This window comes from Canis lupus, chromosome 5, assembly GCF_011100685.1.
Source record: "Canis lupus familiaris isolate Mischka breed German Shepherd chromosome 5, alternate assembly UU_Cfam_GSD_1.0, whole genome shotgun sequence".
Classification (NCBI taxonomy): Eukaryota; Metazoa; Chordata; class Mammalia; order Carnivora; family Canidae; genus Canis; species Canis lupus.
In genome coordinates, this window is record NC_049226.1 from 29009956 (window position 1) to 29017909 (window position 7954).

Consider the following 7954-nt stretch of genomic DNA (forward strand, 5'->3'; position numbering starts at 1 on the left):
TGAGAGCCTTTCCCCTATGGTCAGAAACAAGACGAGGATGTCCATTCCCGCCATTAATATTTAACATAATCACAGAAGTCCTAGCCTCAGCAATCAGACAAGAAAAAGAAATAAAAGGCATCCAAATTGGCAAGGAAGAAGTCAAACTTTCACTATTTGCAGGTGACATGATACTCTATGTAGAAAGTCTAAAAGACTCCACCAAAAATTACTAGAACTCATACAGGAATTCAGCGAAGTCATAGGATATAAAGTCAATGTGCAGAAATCTGTTGTATTTCTGTACACCAATAACACAGCAGCAGAAAAAGAAATCAAGAAATCGATCCCATTTGCAATAGCACCAAAAACAATAAGATACCTAGGAATAAATATAACTTAAGTAGTAAAAGATCTGTGCCCTGGAAACTACAGAACACCGATGAAAGAAATTGAAGAGGGCACAAAGAAAGGGAAAAGTATTCCATGTTCATGGATAGAAAGAACAAATATTGTTAAAATATCTATACTATCCCGGGACACCTGGGTGGCTTAGTGGTTGAGCATCTGCCTTCAGCTCAGGTTGTGGTTCCCAGGTCCTGGGATCAAGTCCCGCATTGGGCTCCCTGCAGGGAGTCTGCTTCTCCCTCTGCCTGTGTCTCTGCCTCTCTTTCTGTGTCTCTCATGAATAAATAAATCAAATATTTTTTAAAAATCTATACTATACAAAGTAATCTACACATTTAATGCAATCTGTATCAAATTACCACCAGCATTTTTCACAGAGCTGAAACAAACAATCCTAAAATTTGTATGGAACCAGAAAAGACTCCAAATAGCCAAAAGACTGTTGAAACAGAAAACCAAAGCTGTATCACAAAGGCATCACAATGCCAGATTTCAAGCTGTATTACAAAGCTGTGATCATCAAAACAGTATGGGCCTGGCACAAAAACAGACACATAGATCAATGGAACAGAATACAGAACCTAGAAATGGGCCCTCAACTCTATGGTCCACTCATCTTCAACAAAGCAGGAAAGAATATCCACTGGAAAAAAGACAGTCTTTTCAATAAATGGTATTGTGAAAACTGGACAGCTACATGCAGAAGAATGAAACTGGACCATTTTTTTCACACCATACACAAAGATAAACTCAAAATGGATGAGAGACCTTAATGTGAAATAGGAAATCATCAAAAATTCTAGGGAAGAACATAGGCAGAAACCTCTTTTTTCTCCTAAGATTTATTCATCTATTCATGAGTGACACAGAGAGAGAGGGAGAGAGAGAGAGGCAGAAACATAGGCATAGGGAGAAGCAGGTTCCCCACAGGAGCCCAGTGTGGAACTCAATCCCAGATCCTGGGATCACACCCTGAGCTGAAGGCAGACACTCAACTGCTGAACCACCCAGGTATACCAGAAACCTCTTTGACCTTGGCCACAGCAATGTCTTATTAGATGTGTCACTGGAGGCAATGGAAAAAAAGCAGAAATGAACTATTGAGACTTCATCAAGATAAAAGGCTTTGCACAGAAAAGGAAACAGTCTACAAAACTAAAAGGCAGCCTAACAGAATGGGAGAAGATATCTGCAAAATGATATATACCAGATAAAGGGCTAGTATCCAAGATCTATAAAAAACTTACCAAACTCAACACCCAAAAAACAAATAATCCAGTTAAGAAATGGGCAGAAGACATGAACAGACATTTCTCCAAAGAAGATATACATGCGGCCAACAGACACATGAAGAAATGTTCCAAGTCACTTGTCATCAGGGAAACAAATCAAAACCATAATGAGATCTCACCTCACACCAGTGAGAATGGCTAAAGTTAACAGTCAGGAAACAACAAATGTTGGTGAGGATACAGAAAAAGGGAAACCCTCGTACACTGTTGGTGGGAATGCAAGATGGTGCAGCCACTGTGGAGAACAGGATGGTGATTCCCCAAAAAGTTAAAAATAGAGCTACCCTATGACCCAGCAATTGCACTAGGTATTTACCTCAAAGATACAAATATAGTGATCCAAAAGGGTACCTGCACCTCAATGTTTATAGCAGCCGAACTATGGAAAGATCTCAAATGTCCATTGACTGATGAATGGATAAAGAAAATGTGGTCTCTATACAATGAGATGTTACTCAGCCATCAAAAAGAATAAAATCTTGCCATTTTCAACAATGTGCATGGAGCTAGAGATTATTATGCTAAGTGAAATAAGTCAGTCAGAGAAAGACAAATACCATATGATTTTACTCATTTGTGGAATTTAAGAAAGAAAACAGATGAACATATGGGAAGGGAAAAAAGAAGGGAAACAAACAATAACACTCTTAAGGATAGAAAACAAACTGAGGGTTCATGGAGAGAGGTGGGTGGGGGATGGGCTAGATGGGGGATGGGCATTAAGGAGGGAACTTGTGATGATGAGCACTGGGTGTTGTATGTAAGTGATGAATCACTGAATTCTACTCCAGAAATCAATAATTCACTATGTTAACTAACAAAATTTAAATTGAAAAAATAAAATAAAAAATAAAACAAATGATGAAGCACTCTTTGCAGTACTCCTGAGAAATTATATGGGTGTTGCTGGGGCTCAAAGCTTCCAGGCAAGATCTTGGAGCATGATGTTCTACACCCTCTTCCAGAAGATCCATAGTATGTGCTAGTGTATTAAAGGTACAAGTACTCCTGTGGCAAAGAAACTCTTTAACTTTGTTGAATAAGATTTCCCAAACATATGTGAACGTAGAAGATTATTTTCTTTCTTTTAGCCTCATTTTTAGAAAGATGTTTAACTCGGTTTCAGAAAAAAACTTCATTTGCTTGCATAGTCTCTCTTCTGCAGAGATAGATGATAGATAGATAAGAGATACAAAAATAGATATACAGTCAAGATTATTTCCCAGATCCTATCTCTGCTCCAGTTGCAGTTCCACATTCCTGATTTGATTGGTGTTACCTGGAACACTTTAAGGAAAGTTCGTTATGAGTTGAGCACTTGGTCCTCATAGGATCTGCTATAGAATATGTAAGTAAAATATGGAGAACCCATTCAAGCAGCTATTCATGGACGACATGAAGAAACCAAGTGACTTTTTCTTGAGAAGCCCTACTACGTCCACAAATGTTGAAGTACAAATACGAGCTAATGTGCAACTTTGTTCAAGTGGACTAGCAGCCAGTAACAGTCTCTGCATCATATAATTGGGATGAAAACTTTGAAAAACCTCTCAGAGTGAATCTCTAGTCCAGAGTTTTTGGAATAGGTGCAACTGACAAGATCCCACGCTGGTGTGAATCATTTTGCCCCTGAGATTATCCTTGGAGAATTTTCATGTCCAATTAAAAATAGTGTCCTGGATCTCCACATCCTTGTGTTAGGATACAAATGCCGAGAAATATACCTCACAGAACCTCTCACAGAACCTCTCAGAAAGAGATAGCACCGTACCTAGCTAGCTACGTCGTGGTCATGGAAAACAACCAGGTTTTAAGGATTCTTTGCAAAGCTGTGAGCTTTACAATTGTTCCACTAGGTGGCACTGGCAATACTCTTTTGAAATGATGCAATGTCCCGATAATTTGTTTAAGTCACAAAACTAGAGCTTCCTTGCTGAGTGTAGGATGAGGAAGCTGGTAGAATGACTGATGCTTTAATTCCTGACATTATGCCACTGATTTTCAAATAAGGTTTGTGTCCCTGTCACTTACCCCTCAACTTGGGGAAGCTTCCTTCATGGAAACAGGCGTCAGGACGGTGTGTCTTGTCAGGTCACCACGACATGTGGCAAGCCCCTTGGAGCCAGGACTTTGAGTCACCAGGGCCCCTGGGTGGCAGACTTGCACATGCCCCACAAATACACAACATGCACACAGCACAGAGCTGCATTCTAACGGGGAGCCAAACCCACTGACAACAAGAGGAAAGAAGTCCCCAGACCCCTAGGCCTGGGACCTGTACACTCACCTCTCAGGGGAACAGACCACCTAAGGTTTCTGAAGCTTCCTTCTGTCATGATTCAGTTGTCCTAATTTAGGGAGATTGGATACCTGCCATCCTGGAGTGTGCCAAATGCTGATCTAGAATTTCTCACCGCTCAATAAGCACTCTTGTTTAACTTGAAAGGACAACATTATGCCCTCAAATTCCGTACTGGGAGAAGGAAAAGTTCTCCTTCATATTCTCAGAATTCATTATAATCCACTCTAGAGTCAATCACTGAAAACTGTCACTGCACATCAACCAACCAAGAAACGAGCGTGGGGCAGATGCTATCCAGCCAACCTGTGAGTCTTGTGAACCTGGTTGTCACAGAGCTGGGCTCACACAAATCAAAATCAGAGCTTCATGGTTCATTACAAGTGAGGATCTCGCTGTTTCCATTTTCATAGCTTCAAGCTGGCTCCCAGGACATCAACTGGGCGTCCTCAGCAATGTTCCTACTTCCTGTGCCAAAAACATTTAAAATCGGTAACCCAAAGTGTGTTTTGGTTTGTTTTTTAGTATTTACATATACCAGCAAAATGCCTTTACTTGACAGCCTTCCCCGTCTTTCCTTGGACATGCTGAGCACTAAATGCCTGGTACTGGTCACAGTAGAGCAGTCACGGCCCCCTCCGATTCTGTCTGTAAAGGACTTGCTTTCTGTGGTTAAGGCGTGGCCGTGCTTGGCTGGGTGCTTTAGCCAGCCTGTGTCTGGGCTCCTTGAGAGCCGCGTGGCATGTGCCTCTCTTTGCAAAGCAGTGAAAGGGAAAAGGGATTCTGAGAGCGCTAAGTGCCTCTGAGCATGTGGGGAACAGTGTGTACACTTATGTTGGCTCTGTTTCTGGAAAATTCTTGTCCGGATCATTTCAAGGTAAGCAGAGGACTGGCACACTTACCATTGATGCCCACAGCCATGCTTAACTTTTCTGAGTGCACTCATCAGCTTTATCCCTCGTAAACAAGATGCCCTGCTGACTTCCCGGCCTCATAGGGGACATCTGAACCACTTCGTGGTTGGAGCAACAGCAAGATAAAATAAAGGTCAAGGAAGCAGGGCAATGGGGAGGTGAAATGCTGGACCATATTGAACAGTAGCAGTAACGGAAGCAGAGCATCTGAACAGCAAAACGACTGAAATTATGGGGCATTAGCTGGCAAATGAACTAATGAGTCAGAGCTAGTTCACCAGAACTGCATTATACATTCTGTACACGTATGATGCTTCTGCTTGATATTTACATTTAAGTTCAGAACATTTCCTGAAATCTCCAGATGCAGCAAATTTGGGAGTGGGGGGATATGACAATACTATATGTAGTTTGTTTACTGAAGATGAAAAAAATTAGAGGAACCAGTTAGATCAGTGGATTCAGGGCTTTCATTTACAGCTAAGAAACTGAGGCCAGGAGATAAGAGGTGATGTCTCCAAGATCTTAGGACAGTGTTGGAGATGGGTCCATTGCAGTCATCCCATCTTCCTCCTTCCAGGAGAATCCCCTCTACCCCGGGCCAGTGAACTAGGTGTGCAGACACACTGCTCATTACAGATCACAACACACACTCGGTTCTTCCATAAGGCAACTGTCACTGTGATGGGCCACAGAGAGCTGTGTCTCTCTGGCCTTGGCTCATTGCTGCACCCTGCCAGGGAGAATTTGCAGCTCATCCTCTCCTCACAGCTGAGGTTGCTGGACCCTGACTGACCTTGGTCAGGAGCCATCGAAGGGGCCCCAGCTCAACCACCCAGGACTCAGTGAAGTATTTTCTCTGCCGGGACAACATTGGCTTTGTATCCAATTTTGGCCCCCTGGTTTCTATGTTTTTCTAGGTTTGGAGCCCACACCACAGACCCTACTTTTGAGTGCTCCAGGGTGTTTCTACCCAGATCTTGGGTAACTCAAGGTCAGGTCCTTGCTGCAACCCAGAGGGTGGGCCTCCCTATTTGTGAGGCACTGGCCCTTTCCTACAGTGAAGACACAAACACTGAAACAAATACAACTATCTCGCTTTTGTTTGGTCTATCCTGCAGGTCTTCAAGTTTTCTTCCCCTGTTGTGCTCAGAGGTCAAGCTGGCTTCTTCACCAAGAAAGGAGCTGTCAGCTATGAGGACTGACACCTGTCCAGCACTGGAACACCCCCTTGGGACCCCTACACTGAAAAGTGTCAGCACAAAGCCAGCCACAACCTTTGCTCCTTCAGCTCTATCAATGTCACCTCCTAGAACATACAGATTCTGGGACCCCCTCCAGATCTTCTTTACCCAGAGCCTATGCCTGTCCCTGACATCTCTGAGGCTCCTCTTTCTACCAAATTCTTCTTCTCTTCCTCTCTCTGGCTTTGTTTGGCATCACTGGAGACCCCAACACGTAAGTATGTGTCCCAGACCTGTAGACCATCCACCCGTATCCAGCAGCCCCTTGGCCACCAGTAGGGATGCACGCATCACTGAGGGGTTCACCCTTGGTAGAACAGCTAGTGGAGGAGACTCATTCAGACCTTGGCAGTAGGGAATTCAGGGGACCCGTGATCTAGAGCAACCCTGTCCAACAGAAATTACAACACATTCACATACATAATTACAAATTTTATAGAAGCTACATTTAACAAATGAGAAAAAAATAGACAAAATAAGCTTTAATGATATTTTATCTCACTCAATATATCTAAAATATCAGTATTTCAAATATAATTAAGATTTTAAAAATTAATAATAAGATATTTTACATTCTGTTTTTCATATGACATCTTTGGAATCCAGTGTGTATTTTATGCTTACTGCCAATAGTCTCTGCTCTGGTTAGTCGAGGTTCTGGTGCTCGGTAGCCATCTGTGCTGCAAAAGAGACAGAGTAGGTGTGGATGCGGCCCTGCACGTTGGCAGAGCAGCCAGAGGAGAGCAGAGGGGACCCTCCACGTGCAGCACCGTGGATCCCTTCACTTTCTATTAGCCGCCTTTTTTCTTCGTCCTATTCCAAATTCACCCTGATCTCGTGAGAACACCCCTGCCCCTAAGTCCTGCCGTCACTGCAGCCCAACAACCCTTTCCAGCCTCCCTCCAGGAACAATGTGGAGGGGCTGTGGGCAGAATGGGCCCACTGCAGCCATGTGCAGGGCAGGCCACACCAGAGGCCACAGCTGAGAGTGTAATACGGGCATGTCACCATCTGTGGAACCTGGTGCTTAGGGGCAGTGCTCGGCCTGCTCCCTGGGATGCTGGCGTGCTACCTGCAGACGGACACAGCTTCTCTAGGCCTTGACGATGAGCCCCAGCTCATCTAAAGTGACGGCGGTAGTAATAGAAGAGGACCTCCATACTCTCCTGGGCGCCACAACTGGTTCCGTGCTCCACATGCATTAATTTACTTACTGTCACACAAGTGACAACAAAGCACAGAGAGACTAAGAGCCTGTCCTAAGTCACACAACTGGTGTGGGGAAGGCTAGGGATCTATATGCAGATATTCAAACTGAAATAGTGCCCAGTAGGGGTGGATCACGGCTGCAGGGGTGAGGATGACTGGGCTCACTCCACCAGACGTGAAGCGCATACCCAGACCAAAGCTGAGGTCACAGCTCTAAGTCCTTGCACTTCATGTTCACATGGTCTGTAGGCCACTTCTCTTTGGTTTAGTCCAGTGACTAAGTGTTTCTCTACTGCTCTGCTGCTTGAGGATATGGAATTCTGGCTTAAAACCTCCAAGAAGGAGCAGGACGGATTCCACAATAAGAACCTCAGTCACCCACTTCTTCACCGTTAGGTAGGAGTCACCTACCTCCTCCCGGTTCTGGGTAAAGTGGAGGTTCTTCCCATGGTGCTGAAGGCATCTGCTCAACGACCGTCTTGTCCATGCTGAGTGGGCACTAGAATAGGGACACACAGGCTTAGAAACAAGGAAGCAGAACCCAGTAAGGATTTATGATTATTTGTCCGTGAAATACAACTTAACGTTTGTTGGAGCAATAGTTTTCCT